The sequence below is a fragment of the Equus przewalskii genome, chromosome 31, assembly GCF_037783145.1.
Source record: "Equus przewalskii isolate Varuska chromosome 31, EquPr2, whole genome shotgun sequence".
Classification (NCBI taxonomy): Eukaryota; Metazoa; Chordata; class Mammalia; order Perissodactyla; family Equidae; genus Equus; species Equus przewalskii.
In genome coordinates, this window is record NC_091861.1 from 8,636,864 (window position 1) to 8,657,050 (window position 20,187).

Sequence of the window (20,187 nt, forward strand, 5' to 3'; positions counted from 1 at the left end):
TGGGTCATGGCCATGTCTCCAGACCCGCTCCCCACAAAGGGGCCCTGAAAGCAAGAGGCACAGATGATTATTTCCTTGGGAATAAGCAGGAAGAGGGAAAGGTCTAGAACAGAAGCTGCAGCTGGAGGAGGCCAGCCTAGGGGCAGTTGCTTGGGGATGCACTGGCCTTTGAAAGGAAGCGTCAATGAAAATAATCCATAACCAATCTATAAATGAAAACTGGGGTGAGTTTTTTATGAGCCAGATCTGAGGACTGCTTAGCCCAAGGCCTGCCTTCCCCAGGGAAGGAAGGGCACCAAAGAAGTAGGGTGTACAGAGTGGTTATATACCCTCAAAGAGCATGTATCACATATGATTGAAATGTCCCTTTTGCCATAATCACAAGACTGCTCTGTCGGCATAGCGAAGGATGGACACAGCAGGGAGCAGGTCTGTTGTCTCGAGCTGGGTGGTAACAGGTGGGCACAGCAATCAGTTCCTAGCCTAGGGAGAGATGCTTCTCCTTAAGGAAATGCCAACGTGGAGGAAGTTGCACCTTTCTCTTAAGGCCATTCATTCTTGTCTTTGGGACATAGCGAATGCTTAAAGCAGATGTACTGTGCATGGTCAATGGCCACATCAGACCCTTTCAGAAAAACAAGGTCAGGCTGAATTAGATTTACACCAAATGGCTTCCTCATATACTCCAATATATCCTATTACTTGCCATTTGTTTGTCAGAAGAATGTGCTCAGAGTCCTCTCTGTTCCATGGATCTTCCACTGAGGAAGGAGCAGGAGCACGGCTAACAGAACGAGCATCCCTCCTGCTCTTTCATAGACCGTATCATCGGGGTGACTGTAACAGGGCTCTCTGCCTTCAGTTTGCACCCCCTTTCTGGAGTCTGAACAATCTTCCTAACGTGAGAGAGGAGGAAAAAGTTTTCCCTGACCCACTTAGGCTCTCTGGCTGGGTCTGAAAGTTAAACCAACACAGACAGATTAACAGGAGAAAAGCGTACAAGCTTTATTGAATTTCTTCATGTCCATGGGAGCCTTCACAAGAGAATGAACAAGCGAAGTGACCAGAGCAAGAGGCTTTTATATCTTTTAGACAAAGAAACAATAAAGTTGTGAAGAGTTAACGAGACAGAGCAATTTGGACCAGGGGGAGTAAATGATGAAGTAACTGGAAAGGTAAGGGTTACTTTAACAAGATTTGTTTATACAGGCTTTCAGGCCCAAATTTCTGTCTCTGGTGATAAGAGTGTCTTCCCTCCTGTTGGTACAGGGAGGGGACCTTTCACGTGGGGCTTTATGACCTGTTTCAGGGAAGAAGGGCAAGTGGTGGGGGAGCTCAGAGTGACCTTTTGTTATGGAGCCCTAAGGAACCAGTCACCCACAAGTGGGTCCTTCTGCCCAGACCCGCTCAGGCCAATAGAAGAAGACAGGGTTTGGAATAGCAGAGCAGAAGCTTTATTTGTTGATCAATGAACCTTCCCCAAAGGGCAGGTGAGCAGGGCTCTTACGGGATGGGGAGGGGAAGGGCTCTCTGCATCATCGCTGGGGGCGGGGCACTTGGGGCATGCGCAGATCCCTTCTTGCGCTCCGCACCTTTCGCACACGTTTCCTTTCGTGCATGGCACCCCATCGACGTCTTGGACCTTTCTGGTTTGGGCTGGCTCTGCGGTTTGGCATGTGGCATTGTTCTGCCTTGGTTCCTGTAAGCAAGCACAACTTAAAAACAAAGCCTTAGACAAGGACACTGTTTTAGGGACTTCCCTGGGTGATACTTTCAGCTTCTGCCATTTTTAAAAATTCCTTCAGCTTAAGATATTTAATATGCCAAGGTGCCATATTTTGGGATAGTGTGTCCTGAACCCCATCAATATAAATATTAAAACCCCCAGGGACTCCCCATTGCCTTCATGACAGCGCAGCACTCCTGTTCCTGTCACTCATCTCCGCAGCCACAGCGAATGCATCCCGGGCTTTAGCCGCTCCGAACTTCAAGGCCAGCCGCGCCTGGACTTTGTTCGTTGGGTTTCCTCTGCTGGCAAAGGCTGACTCGTCGTTCAAGATCTACCTCACATCTGCAAAGTCACTTGACTTCCATTTCCTTTGTGGTTTACCTCCCCTGGGACACTTCTGTCTACACTGGTAGTCCCTAGCCCTGAGCTCACCTAGGGATCTTGTGAAAGACATCCGTGCTTGGGCCCCACTCCCGGAAATTCGGAACCAGTTGGTCTAGGGTGAGCGCTGGACACAGGTGCTTTGAATCCTTAAAGAGCTGGGGCCCTGGTCTCCATCCTCAGCACCTTCCCCAGCGCCTGCCACAAGGAGGAGCACAATCACAAATCAAGTATTTGTTGAGTGAATAAGACAAGCAGCATTCGCGACCACTCTGAGAGTCAGGTACTCCTGCTGTCTCATTTTGCAGTTGAGAAAACTGAGGCTCAAGGACCTTAAATGATTTGCCCAAGATTCCAGGGAGTAAGAATTCTTCCGATTCCAAGTCCAGTGTGCTGCCTGCACCTGCAGAGGAAAGAGGCCTGTAGAGGAAGGCTAGCACCCAGCACTGTGCCTATAGCAGGTGGAACTGGGGGAACCTGCCCCCAGGGAAGGAGAATACCCCCTCTTGGTTATTTCAAAGCCATGTTGGGGGAGAGACTTGTGCTATTCTGGTCCTCTGTAACCTTTCTTGAATTTTGAAGGTTCTCCTTAAAACTCATGCTTCCTTAAAGCTTTTCCCATCCTCTTGTTTTTAATGAATTATGAGCCATCATTTATTTATAACCCATCTACAGCTGCCTTTATGGGGCAGAAAATGAACTACTTGCCAAAGTAATTACCCTTTTTATAGACTTAGAACAAATGCTCACAGCCCATCCTTTCTCCATGGCTGTTGTGCTAGTTTCCGCTGTCTTGTTTGACCCACCTGAGCCTCTATGCTCATTAGGGATCTTATGTGGGATTATTTTTCTAGCTCACCCTAGAAGCCAGACCAACTGTTGCAGAGAGCTAGCTTCTTTCTGCAACAGATCGAGCATTTTTAGTAAGAGGCTGTTTTTTCCTAACAGGGAACAGGTGCCTTTAGACTAACAGAGCCTTTTCTGGGCACACAGGCTCATAACCTGCTTTTCACAGGTGGTATCACTTGGGTGTGTAGTTCAATCGCCAAGACAGGCGGCAAGAGGGGAAGCTTGCCACGTATGCAGCTTAGGGCTGGAAAAGTTAGGGCATTCATGCCAAAAGAAAAGTCTCTACAAAAGAAAACATAACTGCAAGTTACTAATTTGACTCAATATTCATATTCAATAGTTATATTTAATATTAATATTTATAAATGTGTACACACAGAACAACATCTTGTTCTTTCAGTAATCATTCATACAGTTTCTAAAATAAACTAAACACCGTGGAAATTTGTTACCACTTACTTCATTTACAAATCTCCTTTGTACTTCAATTTTTACAGAATATTATTATATTAGAAGTCTAAAATCCTCCAAACACTGAATGTAACTTATAAAGGTGATATTAAAAAAATATTTTAAAGAGTGAGGCTAAGAAATCCAATAGAATTGTTGGTTTATTACAGATAGAACTTGAATGGTCTTGATTGGTTAAGGAAAAGCATTTTACAATAAAAATGCATTAGGCCTACAATCGACATTATCCTAGTATTTTGGCCTCTGACAATAGCTCAGAAGTTTCCAGGTCTGCCTTCTCCTTTCTTCTTTCCATGGTTACAAGAAAGCCTTTGAACTCAGCTCCAGAGTTTGCCTAAAGATTAACCAGTAAACGGACTGTAGGAAGACGTAAGATGCCACTTAGCCGGGATGTGTTAAGCTTTATTCAGGGTTGGGGGTTATGCCATAAGCAGCTGTGAGGTTTTAGATGAGTCGCTGAGCCCCTTCTTGGCTCAGGTTTCCTTACTGTGAAATGAGGCATCTGTGAACCTATGACAAGAGACAGGAAGGATGGAGTAATCTGTAGGTGGGAAAAAGGAGTTACAGATCATATGAAAGAGTTAGCACCATATAGAAAAAGCAGGGTGCGTGTCCCACTAGGTCCAGTACACATCTGGGCATCTGATCTGGCCTGCCTCCACCGGAAAAGGGGAGGAGGGAGAGTCGGTCAAAGGAAAGGGAGAGAATGGGAGAGGAGAGAGAATAGGATGGAGAGGGAGAGAGAAAATGACTGAGTGAGTGAATACATGAATGAATGATTCGAGCAGGTCAGTGAGTGAAGGCAATGGGTTGCACTCCCCAAGCCTGATGATGGGTGTAAACCTGGGCAGAAGCCGTAGCTGGCCATGTCCCTAAAGCCTCTGGCCTTTTCTGGTCTTCTATCTGCTTCTCTGGAGAAGGAGAGTGGAGCCGCCCTGGCCTGGCTCTGCAGCCTCCCAGCTCCTTGGAGGCTGGAGAAAGTGCTCAGTCTGAAGAGGCCTGGTCAGGGTGTAACTTTCACAGTGGCTGCTTTTCTTGAGGACTTTTTTTTTTTTTTTAAAGATTTTTTTATTTTTTCCTTTTTCTCCCCAAAGCGCCCCGGTACATAGTTGTATATTCTTCGTTGTGGGTCCTTCTAGTTGTGGCATGTGGGATGCTGCCTCAGCGTGGTCTGATGAGCAGTGCCATGTCCGCGCCCAGGATTCGAACCAACGAAACACTGGGATGCCTGCAGCGGAGCGCGCGAACTTAACCACTCAGCCACGGGGCCAGCCCCTCTTGAGGACTTTTTAATGCTGGTTGTAATTCCAGAGAATGTGTGTTTGAATCACAGCACTTTAGACAGACGGGAAGTTAAAACGGATTCAAGTCCACCCTTCAAGTTTGTGGACGAAGAAAACACACACCATGTTTTATTGCTTAAAGTGCCTGAGGACCTCGTAAACACGAACATCCAGTAATACGACCCACTTTGTAGAGTGACATGCAGGGGGCCTGTTGATGTCTGTGCTGTCTCGCTGCTGCATCTGTACTGAGCCTCCCCACCCGGACTGCAGGTGTATCAAGGACAGAAACTATGATGAGCTGCTCCTCACTCCTGCACCAAACACACGTTCGTGCCCACTGCATATGCTCATAAAGATGTTCACTACACCCCAGCCATACAATGCACACATGTGCACACACGTAACAAGCACATGCATGCATATGTGCACAGTGTGCGCACATACTCAGCCATACATGTGCGCACACATATACATACATAGGTGCACATGTGCTTACATATATACACCAGGCCTGTAACACATGTGCATATATATGTATATACATCTGTACACACATGCACGTGTGCACATAGGCACACACCCAGGCATGCACATACACCTGTGCACACACCTTCTAAGTTCAGTTTTCTGCACCAGTGGGTGCTGGGCCAGTCCACAAGTGAGGCATGACTGACAAGGCCATGTATTACTTCACTGGGTCCTCATGTGTGGTAGGTCTCATAATTATTCCCATTTCACAGTTGAGAAACTGAAGTACAGAGAAGTTAGGCAGGTTAACCCAAATCCCACAGCTGGTAAGTGCCAGAGTCGGGTTGAATCCAGCCAGTCTGCCCATAGGTTTCACTGCTTTAGGACGTTGCTCTTCATTGCCCATTGGAATATGTCCTATTCGGTTCGCTTCAGGAAGGCGATAGCTTTCTTATCTGTACTCAGCATGTCTAACGTGAAAACACTGACTTTAAAGTATTTTGATATTCAGCTTACTTCTGCTTTTACTTCAAAAGAGTCATTATGCATTGTGAATATCAAAAAATAAAAATAAAAAAGACGTAGTTACTGACCTCCAGGAGCTCACAGCCTGTGGAAAAGATGCAAACACAAGTGAATCTGAACCAAAGCAGACTGAGAGCCAAGTACCATAATAAAGATCTAAATTTCAGGCATGTTATCGTAAACCTGCTTCTCCAGAGGGACGACACACCTGAGTCATATGAACGTAACATATCTGTTTTCCAGTATGTGTGTATGTGTACATACACACACATATACCCAAATACACACATACGCATATAAAATAAAAAGAACAATAGGTTGATAGCAAACGTAATTTAGTCTTTGATGATTCAAAAGGCACCAAGGAAATCTTTCAGTTCTTTGAGATTGCCACATTATCCTCAAAATGCAGAAGGGAGAAGAAGTTGACTTGAATTTGTGATGACCCCAAGACATGCCCTAGAAAACGTGTGTGCACGTGTGCATGCGTGCATTTGAATACTCACAAAACCGTCTCTATTTGTTTCCCCTGCAGAGTGAAGAAAGCAATTCCAATTATTTGAACTTTCAGAGGGCTCAGAATTTGGAAGATCACAAGTCTGCTCGGTAATGTACTTATGAGCACAGTACGTGGAATGTGAAAGACGGAGTAAATGTATGTTTTATTCATCTAGGCCTCTCTCCTCAGTATTTTTCCACGAGCGTCCTCTGTTTCGAAATCTGTACCAACAATCTGTTTAGATTATCATTCAACTGTCTTTTTTCAAATGGAAATTCTTGTAGTTGGATCTGAGGGGTCTTTTGAGTTAAATAGGATAAGAGGGTTCCTCCAGCAGCAGTACCACATGCTGGGCAACCGTGCATGAGGCAGGCCGCGGCGCCTTGGGGCAGTGCGGTACAGTGGACGGAGCAGGGGCTTTGTAATCAGAAAGACACAGGTGAAAATGCTGTCACAACAGATGTTTACCTTTGAGCATGCTGTTTAACTTGAGCTTCTTTGCCTTTAATACAGAAATAATATTTATACAAAGGTGTCTAGTAAAAATGAAATGAGTGAATATATGCAAATACATCTGGCAAAATGCTTACGACACGGTGCTACTAAGGAAAGAAAGAAGCAGCAGCAGCAGAAGAAGAAGAGAAGGAGAAGGGGGGGTAGGAAGAGGAGAAAATTTAGTTTACTTCTGTAAAATAAATTACCCGCAAACTTAGTGGCTTAAAACGATGAACATTTGTTATCTTGTGCAGTTTCTGTGGGTCAGGATGTGAGAGCAGCTTAGCGGGGTGGTTGTGGCTCAGGGTCTCTCCTGAGTCTGCAGTCAAGTTGTCAGCTGGTGCTATGGTCATGCAAAGGCTCAACTGGGGCTGGAGCATCCACTTCCAAGCTCACTCTCATGGTTGTTGGCAGGCCTCAGAAGATTTGCTTCTAAGCTCACTCACGTGGTAGCTAACAGGCATCTGTTCCTTGCCATGTGGCCCTCTCCATAGTTGCCTGAGTGTCCCCGTGACATGGCATGGTGATCCAAAAGAGAGAAAGCTAGACAGTGCCCAAGATGGAAACCATAGTCTTTTTTTTTTTTTTTTTTTTGGTGAGGAAGATTGGGCCTGAGCTAACTATCTGTTGCCAATCTTCCTCTTTTTGCTTGAGGAAGATATTGTTGCTGAGCTAACATCTGTGCCAATCTTCCTCTACTTTATGTAGGATGCCACCACAGCATGGCTCGACGAGTGGTGCTAGGTCCATGCCTGGAATCTGAACTCACTAAGCCTCGCCAAAACAGAGCACACAAAGTTAACCGCTATGCCACTGGGCTGGCCCTGAAACCATAGTCTTTTTATAACCTAATTTTAGGCATGGCGTCCAGTTATTTGTGCCTTGTTCTGTTTGTTGAAGCAAATTGGTAAATCCAGCCCACACTCAAGGGGACGAAATTGATTCCAGAAGGAAATGAATACCAGGAGATGGAACCACTGGGGACTATCGTACAGAGTGTGCACCACACTGTCCTTTTTCCTCCTTCAAACTAGCTCCCTAGAGAAACAGGAATAAAGTGCTCACTGTTGGCAGGTGTGGAGATATATAATTCTGCATCTGCAAGAGTGATTCTTAATTCTGGTTTCATGATATTCTGATGTATATGTCTTTTTTAATCTGGATTTTTTAATCAAGATTGAATGCAATTTTTTTCTATGACAAAAGTTAAATTAAATTACCTTTGGTTCCTTCCAACATTTTATTATGAAAGATTTCAAACATATACATAATGTTTATGTTTCATAATGTATGAATATATCAAAATATGACACTGCACACCTTAAATATATACAATTTTTATGTAAAAAATAAATTTAAAAATTTAAAGTACTGTTACATTTAGGATGAAGTTTTCTGTTTCTATTTCCTTTGGGTCAGTTATTGGATCATATTAGTTTCCTTTGGTGGTGTCATGTTTCCCTGATTCTTGGCGGTCCTCGTAGACTTGTGTGGTATCTGCTCAGCTGAGGAAGCAGTCTGCTCCTCCAGCCTTTCTCAGCAGTCGGGTGGGGCAGCTGACTTGCTTTCCTGCTGTGGTGAGCCATAGGAGCTGCCTGTTGAGCCTCGCCAGGCTTGCAGGTTTGGTGGGGCTACAGCCTATGCTCAGCAGTTGGGCAGGGCCAATGGCTTGCTTTCCTGTCTGAGGTGGGCTCTAGAATGGGTTCCATAGCCTAGATGGCCCACCCAGGGACCACACTGGGCAGAACTGCTGACAAAGCTTCCCAACCAGATGGGGCCGCAAACTTGGTTCTGCAGATGAGCAGATCCACTGCTTGGAATCTCCATTCAGGCATCACTGCCAGCAGGAGTACAGTCTACCAAGATTCACATATGTGTTGCTCTGAGCTCTGCCCCCTGTCTCTGTATCTAGCTGATTCCCCCAGAGATACCCATGAGGCAATACCTAAGTGGGCCTCCCAGGAAGTGTCCTGCAGCCTGGGGGAGCTGGATGTCCACCTTGGGTTCTTTGTTTTCCCATTGGAAAAATTGTAGGCCATGGGGGACCACCTGGCGTTGCACTGTGCTGCCTAGGGGAGGGGCAATGCAGTCTAAGTGAAACTGCTCCTCTTACCCTTCTAATGACATTTTTCTCAGTTTTTGTGGTCCAAAAGGATGTTTCAACCTCACACCTAGGTTCTGGGATCTTCACAAAGGTTTCTGGTCTATAGAGAGTTGCTAATTTCTCTTTTTGTAAAGGGGACCTAAGTTTCAAACTAAGTATTTGCCGTCTTGCTCACATGACTCTTTGGGTCAAGTAGTCTTGGTTGGCAGTCTTCCCACCCCCCCACAAAAAGGACTGAATTTTAATTATTTCCCTTGAAGGAAAATAAAATAACAATGACATTTAAATAGATGTCTCAAACAAGGCATCTTTCTTCAGAAAATAAGAAATAACAGAGCACCACCTGAAAATGCTTCCCAGCACCCAGCCAGGCAGCATTATAAACAACCACAATCAGAGTCTCTGCCTCAGACGTTGCAAGGACCAGGAACAGAGAGGACTTGTCAGAACAGGGTATCTAGATCTCATATACTGCTCCTGTCATTCTCTCCACGTGGCTGACAGACACAAGAAATTTGGATCTCATCAATAGGTCAGCTCTCAACAACATGCATTTTATCATAAACATTGCAGGGATCTCATTCTTGACAGCTAACTTTTCTGAACTAGTCTTGATCTAATGTTCAGAGAACTAAACTATTCTTTAAGCTTCACTTCTGCTCTGAGATTCAAGACTCTATTCATGACAATCCTTGATTTTTGCCAATACTACTTTTTATCATCCGTGTGAAAGGATGTCTTGTGGACAGCAATCTGCTATGCCCACGTCTTGAGGTACACACTGACAAATGAAGTTTAGTTCTCTGACTCTGACAGCAAACAGTCTAAAGTGTATTCAAGCTGGTATTAACTTATATTGTAGTCCTTTCTCATAAATACAACATAGAGTTATGGCCAGAGTTCATGCTGGAAAAACCCAAATTTATTCCCTAAGATTGATTATTTAATTTCCCACAGAAAAAGATAGCTAGAATAAGATCCACAGCAAAATTATTGAGGCTTGAAACTCCTGAGAATCCATATTCTGGGTACTGTGGCTCAAAGCATCCCAAGAAAGAACCTAGATAGGGTAGAGTTGAAGATCTCAGGCTCACACAAGCCTGGGTGTGAAGCCAGCTCTGAAGCTTGAATGCACTGCCTCAGGAGTCAGGCTGCCTAGGTAGATCCTGGCTCAGACAGTTACCAGCTCTATGTCCATGGGGAGGTTATTTTAAAGTTTCTATACCTTAGTTCTTCCAAATGTATGGATAAATGAGGATAATGATAGGGTTTTGAAGATTAAATGAGATTGCTCACACAAAGTCATTAGAGAAATGACTGAAACGGTGCAATGCTTATTCTTCCTAAAGCTTGATTGTCTGCTCACAACTTAAAAAAAAATGAAACAGAACAATAGATGTAAGTAGGCAGTTTTTTCCATTCAACACTTTGAATATATCATCCCACCCTCTTTCCTGGCCTGCAAGGTTTCTGCTGAGAAATCCTCTGACAGCCTTACGGGGGTTCCTTTGTGTGTGATGAACTTCTTTCCTCCTGCTGCTTTCAAGATTCTCTGTCTTTGATTGTTGACAGTTTTATTATAAAGTGTTTCAGGGAAGTCTTTTTTGGGTTCAACCTGATTGGGGAGCTTTGAGCTTCATGTACCTGGATGTCCATCTCTCTCTCCTCAAATTTAGGAAGTTCTCAGTCATTATTTCTTTAAATAAGCTTTCTACCCCTTTCTCTCTCTCTTCTCCTTTTGGCACTCCCATAACGCAAATATTATCTCATGTGAAGGTGTCCTATAAATCCCATAGCCTTTCTTTATTCCTTTTCGTTCTTCTTTTTTTTTTTCTCTTCTGGTTGGGTAATTTCAGATGGTATGTCTTGGAGTTTGTTGATTCTTTCTTCTGCTTGATCAGTTCTGATCTCTATTACATTTTTTTTAGCTCAGTTACTGTATTCTTTAGCTCCACAGTTTCTGTTTGGTTCTGTTTTATGTTTCCTATCTCTTTGTTGGACTTCTCATTTTGTTCTTGTATTGTTTCCCTGACTTGTTAAATCATTTGTGTTCTCTTGTAGTTCTCTGAGCTTCTTTAGAATAACTATTCTGAATTCTTTGTCAGGCAATTTGTGGACCTCCATTTCTTTGGGGTCAATTGCTGGTAGATTACTGTGTTCTTTTTGGTGGTGTCCTGTTTCCCTGATTCTTCATGACCCTTGTAGCCTTGCATAGGTATCTATGCAATTGAAGAAGCAGTCACCCCTGCCAGAGTTTATGGATGGACTTCAGTAAGGAAAGACCTTCACCTGCAAGTGGGGCATGCTGGAGTCTGCTGTGACACCAGATCTAGTGGGGAGATGTGGGGGCATGTGTTGGCTCCAGGTCCATGGCCGGGACATGGCATCTTGTCAGCACAGGCAGCTGTGGTCCATGACGTCGACAACTGTGTGGTCCTTTGCAGCAAGAGCTGGGAGTAGGGATGAGGGGGGTGGCTACAGTGGCTGCAAGGGTTGGTGGAGTCCTCAGCAGCACCTCCAGGTCCAGTGGCAAAGGACGTAGGCAGGTAGCCATGGTGGCTGGAGTCAGCAGTGCACACATCCTGGGCTGTGGGGCTGGCTCTAGACACACATGCAGTGGTGAGAGCCGAGGCCTCAGTAATGCTTCTACCTTCTGGTTTGATCAATTTGTCCCCATCTAGACCCCACCAAATTAATCATCACTGCGGGAAGTAATCACAACCCGAGAGGGAGTCCAGCACCAGCCCTGTCTCACAGGAGAGAGTTTATCTGATTGTCCATGTCCGTTATACACCCCCGTGCACATTTGCATAGCTACAGCCCTTTGGAAGAAAACAAGTGTCTTTTTCCACAGTTACTCATTTGTTATCTCCTGGCTACCTGGAAGGGTGTTAACATGGCTCTGCTCCTTATTCATCAAATCCAGAATAACTGTCATCTTTGTCTTCCAAGAAATACTTCATGGCATTAACTCCTGCTGTGCTGAAGGGCCTTCGTTTTCAATGCTCACTGTGGAAATAAACTTGCTCTTTTTTCGTTGGCTAGGGTCAGCATACAGAGGTGAGGAAGACAGTGAGGAGGGTGGAAGAGAAGACTCGGTGGGGTTGGAGAAGAGCTGCAGATAGTTCATGACTTACCTTGGCTCTCCCTCCGTCTCATCTTTCAAACTCAAACCATTTTAGGAAATACCTTCAAAAGCTTAAGCGTTTCTGGCAATGTTTACAGCCTGTCCTAGTTCCTTGACATCAGAAGGGCACTCTTCTGAACCACGAAGACAAATTCATAGCAGGAAGCATTTTTAGAAACATAGTCTCCACACCCACCAAAATAAAATGAGAATGCATACTTCTCGGTAGTGATTTTGACAACATAATTTATTACTCAACAGTTGAAGAAAAAGAAACATACGGTGCACAAACACCTTTCAGGTCTATGAAGGTGAATTCAAGAAGTTGTTTGTGAAAAACATCTCACTTCTCTACTTAAATGTCTGCAAAACAGCTGCTCCCACTGCACAATGTGCAATTCTTGGTGGCATTTGGTAGATTGACAACAAAAGCAATTGGGACTGGATGTACTACTGATGTCATAGGAATAATTATACTACCGAACAGTTGCTGGAATCTATTTTTAACATAAATCTCAATAATAGACATATAAAAATGAAAGATTTTGTAAACCTGTTATAGAGAGAAAAAAAGACTCAAGTTTAGAGAACTAAAGTAAGCTAGGAAGGTTCTTACTAAAATTGTTCTCTTGAAGGTCAAGAATGGCCATGCTCCAAATCCCGTGGCCTGTTGTCAGTCCTCATCTTCCTTGACTTCTCTTTGCCTCGCCTCTTTCTTACAATTCTCCTCCCCCTTCTCTTCTAAAATATTGCCCTCTCCTGGTTCTCTTCCTGTTTTTTTCCCTAAGTATCTTCCTGCCCTTCTCTTACCTCCTGCCCTTGAACAAGTTGGGATAAGCGGTTTAGTAAGTGAGTTTGGAGTCAGATACGCTTAGGGTTGAATCCTAATCGATCACTCTTTGGGTAATCTTGGGAAATAATGTCTGTGAATCTCAATGTTCTCATCTATCTAATCAAGATTAAAAGTATAAGTACACTGTAAGCTCCCTTCAGGACTACCACTGTGTACAACTTCAGAAGGCCCCATTTTGCTCTATGTAAATGCTCCCTACCCCCAGAGTTTGTGTAACATAGCAACAACCCTGGCCCCCACACTGGTTTAAGATCTATGAGAGCAGACACTATGTTTTACTCACCAGGTATCTAGAACGCTGCCTGGAGCATCGTAAACATCCAATAAATATGCACTGAACATCAGCTCTGTCATCATCAGTTACTCAGGTTCTTTTTACCTTTTGCTCCAACACCCTGGAGCGTAGGTTCTACACTCAAGGTCCTATCACAGTCTGCTGGGGTGCCAGCCATTGCATCCCTACTCTAGCAGCAGAAAGGAGAAAGGGCAAAAACGTGTACTTCCCAGCTAATCAATTCTCCTTCACAAGCCTTTCCAGAAGCCTCACAAAACCCTTCCATTCAGAACACTTGGTCTTGAACTTGGATGTGTGAACGCACCTCACTGGCAGGGCTTGGGAAATGTTGTTTTTGGCTCAACATATTGCTGCCTCATATAAAATCAGAGTTCTGTATTAAAAAAGAAAGGGAGAAGGGGCTGGCCCTGTGGCCAAGTGGTTAAGTTCGCGCGCTCCGCTGCAGGTGGCCCAGTGTTTCGTTGGTTCGAATCCTGGGCGCGGACATGGCACTGCTCATCAAACCACGCTGAGGCAGCGTCCCACATGCCACAACTAGAAGGACCCACAACAAAGAATATACAACTATATGGGGCTGGCCCCGTGGCCAAGTGGTTAAGTTCGCGTGCTCCGCTGCAGGTGGCCCGGTGTTTCGTTGGTTCGAATCCTGGGCGCGGACATGGCACTGCTCATCAGACCACGCTGAGGCAGCGTCTCACATGCCACAACTAGAAGGACCCACAACGAAGAATATACAACTATGTACCGGGGGGCTTTGGGGAGAAAAAGGAAAAAATAAAATCTTTAAAAAAAAAAAAAAAAAAAAAAGAATATACAACTATGTACCGGGGGGCTTTGTAGAGAAAAAGGAAAAAAATAAAATCTTAAAAAAAAAAAAAAAAAAGAAAGGGAGAAGGTACATTGGGTAGGCAACTAGCAGTCTCTGTCACAAAAGCCCTGGGCAGGGCTGCGAGACTTCCTCCCAGGACTCCCTTCCGTGAGGCCCAGCCCCCAGGCTCTGCTTTCCTGACCTCAGCATTGGGGAGGGCACGTCTCCGTGAAGCAGCTGGTCACATTTTTGCAACAATAAATGTCAAAGAGTTTTTCTTTGTTTGTTTATTTGGCTCTTACAATGACTTTCCTGTGACTTTTGCCAATTTATACTAGTTCTGCTCATGAAACCATACTGAAAAAAATCTATTTTTTTCTTCAGTATGACAATGGATGTTTTATTGAGTGATTGGACAATAGCCCACTACATTTTTTAAGAAAGCCATTCTGCAACAATGAAATCTTGCTTCCTCCACCTATATCTCTCCAGTTCTTTAAACCTTTCTTCCTAAGATCCTATTGTATTCTTCTTGCTCTTCATCACATTGTCACTGGTCTTTATATAACATGGCTCCCAGAACTGTGCAAAATGTTCCAGATCTGGGCCAGCCAGTGGGGAGCTTGGGGGAACTAACTCTGTCCCTGCTGTTCCCATCCTCTGAGGTTGAATTAGCATCTTCATCAACTGCATTATCCTTTTGGCTCACGTGGAGCTTGGGGCAAGTAAACTGCCTGTGTTTTTCACATAAGCTTCTATTATGACAAGTTCACACATTTTTGTACTTTATAATGTTTTTAACCTGAATAAATCTATATTTGACCATGCCGTATTTTCTCTTTAGTGTCGGGGCCCAACATATCGACTTGGTGAGATCTTTTAGAATTTTGACTCTGCCATCCAGATGTTCCCTCTCTCTACACATCCCTCTCCTGGCTTCAAATCCCCTGAACATCTGAGCAGCCTGTCTTCTAAATCTCTATCCAGGTCAAACCGCTTGGCAGAGCATCATTACAGTGGTAGATGGTAAGAAACTTCCTTTCTGGTTAAAAGTAATCCATTGTCATATGAAGTAGTTTCTCTAAGTCACATACCAGGGCTTGGGTGAATTTCACAGCACGATATAGATTGGATAAGGCGTGGGCTTTGTTAGAAAAAGGGGCAAACTTACAAAATGAATAAGAAAAATGAAGGCATGGGTTTCCCTTCTCCCATTATCCCCATGCGAGGTGGGTGGGCCTGGGGCATTACAGCTGACCTCACTACGTGGCTTTGTGTTCCAAGGGAGGCACCTGGCCCCCAACTGCTTTCCCTTCTTTTAGGACTAGCCTGAGAACCACCTTATTTAGATTTGGGTGCCAGCTGTTCTCAGGAGCTTCCTGGGAAAGCAAGAGGCCAGCACCTGGAGATCCCAGGCCCGCAGGCTGTTGAAGTCCCATCCGCTCAAGGGAGCATGCCACAGGCACATCCCACATACCACTGGAGAAAAGGGTGCCCAGAATCCAAGCTGGCTGGTTGTCCAGACAACCTACAGGGAATTCCCAGGGTCATTTTTGCTCAGTTCTGCCACTTGCATTACCCCCATTAATTAAAGACGCTTTGCATTTTGTCTTTTATTCAGCTACAAATTCACGTGAGAATATTGACATCCAACCCAGTTATCCATCTTGTCTATAAAGAAATCAGTGAAAATCTTGGTAAACATACAGCCCTCATCAAAAACTCATGGGTGCGTGTATTACGTATGCACCCATTCAATCTACCGCCTTCCCTGAATACGAGCTCTTTGAACACAGAGACTGTGCACTACTCTGCCATCCTCCGCCCTGGACAGAGTAACAGCTGTCACACTCACTGATTGTACTAGGTTAGGCTCTGCACCAGCGTTAGACACCTTTCTAGGTCTTTCACATCCATTATTTCATCTAATCTTCAGAACTCTTCAAGGGTACCCATGGATAATACCCATTGTACAGTGAAGAAACCAAGGCTCAGAGAAGTTAGGTGTTATGCACATAGCGCACGGGTGGGAAGTAACGGGGCTGGATTTGAGCTGAGGTCTTTGTGCTCCAAGCCCTTCTTCTGCTGTGTTAACTGCCCCATTACAGTGCAGGCTCACAGTAAATATCAATGAATAACCAAGTCTATTCATCCTTGCATTTGCAGGCAGGATTGTACAATAACAATTCCTGACACATGAAGATCTATGTCGTTATATTAGTCCTGTCAACATAGTCTTCCCAGAATAAGAGCCAGTTCTAAACTTAGAGCAAAGCTAACCATGCTGGGCTAAATACATCTGTTACCAGTTAATAACGAGCTGGACTCTGAGGGGACAAGCTCCCTTTAAACCCCTCTCTAGGAATCCATTAGCCCCACCACCCCATCCACGCCTTGAATTACATCTTGGCCTGGGACCATAGCTTTGTCACTTACTCTCCAGTAACAATAGGTCCGCTGATTACTTTCAGGTAATAAAATGTCCAGTCCAGTCTAATATCAAAACTCCCACTCTAATTCAGTTTAAAGTTTCTTTGCTCCTCCCAGCCGCCCAGGACACTTCTGGAGTTGGGCTTCTCGTTTTCTCACTTGCTACCTCATTCATGAGCTGAAGTTTGGGGCCTCTCTGGGGTGGTTAAGGGGGTTGGAGGAGGGAGCAGGGACACAAAGCCCTCTGGGTGTGGCTGAAAACTTTATGGGTTCCTCCCAGGACCCTCTTCCCGGGGACCCCGGTCCCTGTTGCAGTTGGTCCTCCACTGACCGTTTACAAGCTTCTCTCCCCGACCCCCAACCCCGGTTCCACTTTCTGCAAAGTATCCTCAGCCCCTTCAGGATGTAGATACCTCACCCTGGCAGAATGTCTTCTTGGGAAAGCTCTTTTCAGGTGACTCACAGCCAGCTCTTCCAACTTCAGAGAGCCTGCGTCAAGCTCTCCAGGTCAGTTTCCTCTAGGTGGTTCCTTTCTCTTTGGCTTAGGGTGAAGGGAGAGCGCTCCTTCCTCAGCCCGCACACGCAGGGCAGGGGGTGGGCAAGGCCCAGTGGCAGCTCTCTACTGGCCTCTTGAACCACTCAAGGAAGTCTTGGCCTTTTCTTGTGCACCTGCTGGGTGGCTGTTGGCGAAGGGCCACAGTGTTTCACAGTCGCTGCATTTGTGATGTTGCACCTGTCGTTCTGGGCCTCCGGTGCTTCTGCTAAAACTTTAAAATCATAGGAGCAGTTGTGTTTAACATCCTCTTACACAAGGATGACACAAAAGAGAACCTAATAAAAATAAGCAACTCGAAGTACAGAAGAGAGGGCTATAATGTAATCATGGGGGGAAAGAAAGGCATTACTAATTATGTCATTTACTGGGCACCTACATCATGCCAGGCACTACCCTAGGGTCTCTGCACGGGCTCCATCATTTAATCCTCACATCAACCCTGGGAGGTAAGTATTATTGTCCCTGCCTGCACCGTGCCCCCTCCTGCAACTTTACAGATGAGCAAATTGAACTGAATACTTTTCTCAAAAACACAAAGTGACTTGTCTGATTCCAAACCCACACTTTTAACCCCCGTCCCACAGAGGCTTCAAAGAAGCTGGGAGGAGGATGACCACTCTATGAGAACCATCAGGGAGGGAGCTAACCAGCTGCCTCTAAGCCCATAGGGAAAGGTTCAGGTCCACACTGCTTTTGAGAATCTGATTGGAACCCCACTGACTTGTGATGCTAACTCAGGAACAGAGAGCATTGGCATCTCAGGAAACTATCCCATCAAAAGGAAACTCTTCTACCCACCATGCCAAGACCCTACCAGTTACGCCATTAGCCATCCCCAGCTGCCCAACACGGACCCTCCACTCCACCCAAACAATTGGTTTCTTGGCCCAAGAATGTCGAACTCCTTTTCTCAGTTCAGAGCTTTAGTGTGTGTAATATGCTTCCAACCTAAAACATTCATCCAATTCTTCAGAAATCTGTATTTGCCATCTTATTTCAAGACCCAGCTCAGAACTCAAATCATAAATTGGTTTTGCCACATTCATCTTATCCTCAGCATTCATTTACACTTCTCCCATTTTTCCTAAGGACCAAGAATGCAGGGGGGCTGGGGTGGGGGAGACTTAGAGACTTGCAATTGGCTTTTACTACCGCTAGATGGGGCTCTTAGGATGGTAAGATGAAACGCTGACTCAGTTTCCTAAGAGAAACCAGGAAACTGATAAATTAGAGGCTGAAGCTTATAAGCCAGTCAATTAAGGCAGTAAAAAAATATATATATATATATTTACATAAAACATTAAAAATATAAAAAATATATATATATTCGGGCAGAACTGAATAAGTGAATAGGTGAAATGCAAGTCTGCAAGAGGCTGGGACTGCCTACATGATCTTGTGTGTAGAATCATAGCGTGTTGGAGGAACCATGTACTCCATCATTTTCCTCATGAAGAAACTGAAACCCAAGAATGTGAAACAATTTATCAATGGGAAAAACTAAAATGTTTGTCATTTTCAAATTGCTTTGTTACATTTCATGATACCTATGATGTATTTATTTATTGACACTATAGGTAACAGTAGACCAGAATATAAGTTTTCTAACTCATTTGAATCTCCCACATGTCTACTAAGTACATAGGAATAACAATATTGCCAGCCATGGCAACCATTTTTGAGCACCTACTACGTGCTAAGGTGCTATCATGGTAGGTGATGCTTTGTATACCTAAACTCACATGTTCCTCAGAAAAGGTCTGTATTATCATCATTCCCATTTTTCCCAAGAGAAAACAGAGGCTTGGAGATCTTAACAACAGGATGGACAACACAGAGCTAGTAAGTGACAGCCAGGGATTCAAGCCCAGATCTGCCTGAGCAAGGTGTGCTGCCACTCACTATGCCCACCGTCTGTCTGTACAGGGCTGGGCATCAGGACCACTCCAGAAAGCCTTCTTAGTGGGGTTCTGCATTCCTAGTGGGATGAGCTGGCGCTCAGTTATTTTCCAGCCCCTCAGCTGAACCAGGGCAGCCAGCTCTGCTCCTTTGCCCTCGATGCCCTGGGCTGGACCCTTTCCCTCTAAGGCCACAGAGAGCAGCAGGAGGAGCCCTGCTCTGAGGACCTGATCAAGCCTCGTATACTTCGTGGACTCAGGCATTTGCCACAGAATCAGAGTGGGATGGACCGGGCAATTAGCCCTTCCATCAAGTGTTTATTTGGCTTATCCCTGGCTGGAGAGATAAATAATCATGGTCCCTGCCCTCTGAGCTCCCCATCCAGTGAACGAGACAGAAGGACTTGGTGGCTGTGAGCCCAGAGGACTCAGGGGAGGAGCAGGAACTGAGGAGCCAGGGCTGAGGAAATGACCTGACCCTCTGGTCAGAAGCAGCCCCGTGCCCTTACTGCCCTCACCAGCAACTCGCTACAACTTTGCTTTGGTTTCCAGCCTATGGCCAGAGGTCACTTCTGGTTTTTTTTTGTTTTTTTGGTTTTTTTTAATTTAATTGAACACTATTTGGTGGCCTGAGAAGGAATCACAAAAGTGTCTTGACCTGCTCTTTCTCCAAGACACGCTGGGCAGGTATGCACACCACCAGCAGAGGGCGCTGCGCCCAAGCTGGCATTTGTCAAGAGAATCTGAGTAACGCATCATGAGAAAGTTCTCAAAGCTGGATCCTTGTGATTACGCTGACTATAACACACTGGGCTTTAAGGTTCCTGTCTGCATCTTGCTTTAGGACTTTTAAAATAAGCGTGTTTTACAGACTCAGGCTGACACATTGTTAGGATCCCAGAGTGGGATTAGGGAAACCTGCCTCTCCTTTCATTTGATGTCAGGCCTGTGGGACACCTCAGGTGGCCTGTCTTCTGGGACACAGTCCCCTCTCCCCTTGGTTAATGGCTGTCACTGACCAGCATGGGTCAGTACTAAGCACTCTGCGGTGTCATCTCTTCCAACCCTCTCAGCCGCCATCTCAGTCATCCCGGAGGAGAGCTGGTCCTCTCAGAGCCACGTGCTCTGATGTGGACATCTCGTGATGACCCCTAGTCCAATCCTGGCTGGATGGGCGGTGTTTAAAGCCTTACTCCTGCGTTCCCTTTGGTCACCAACTTGTCATACAGTCAGGAGGAGAGATGCTACAACTGTCACAGGGGGTGGCCAAAAAGTCTGAGCTCTGACAGGAAATCCATATCTACTCAGCTGCTCCCCTCAGCTGACCACTTTGGGTGAGCACATCTTGTCAGGACCACCATAGCGATCACTTGCCATGGTGTGGGGATCCAAGAGCCTCTTTCACAAACATCA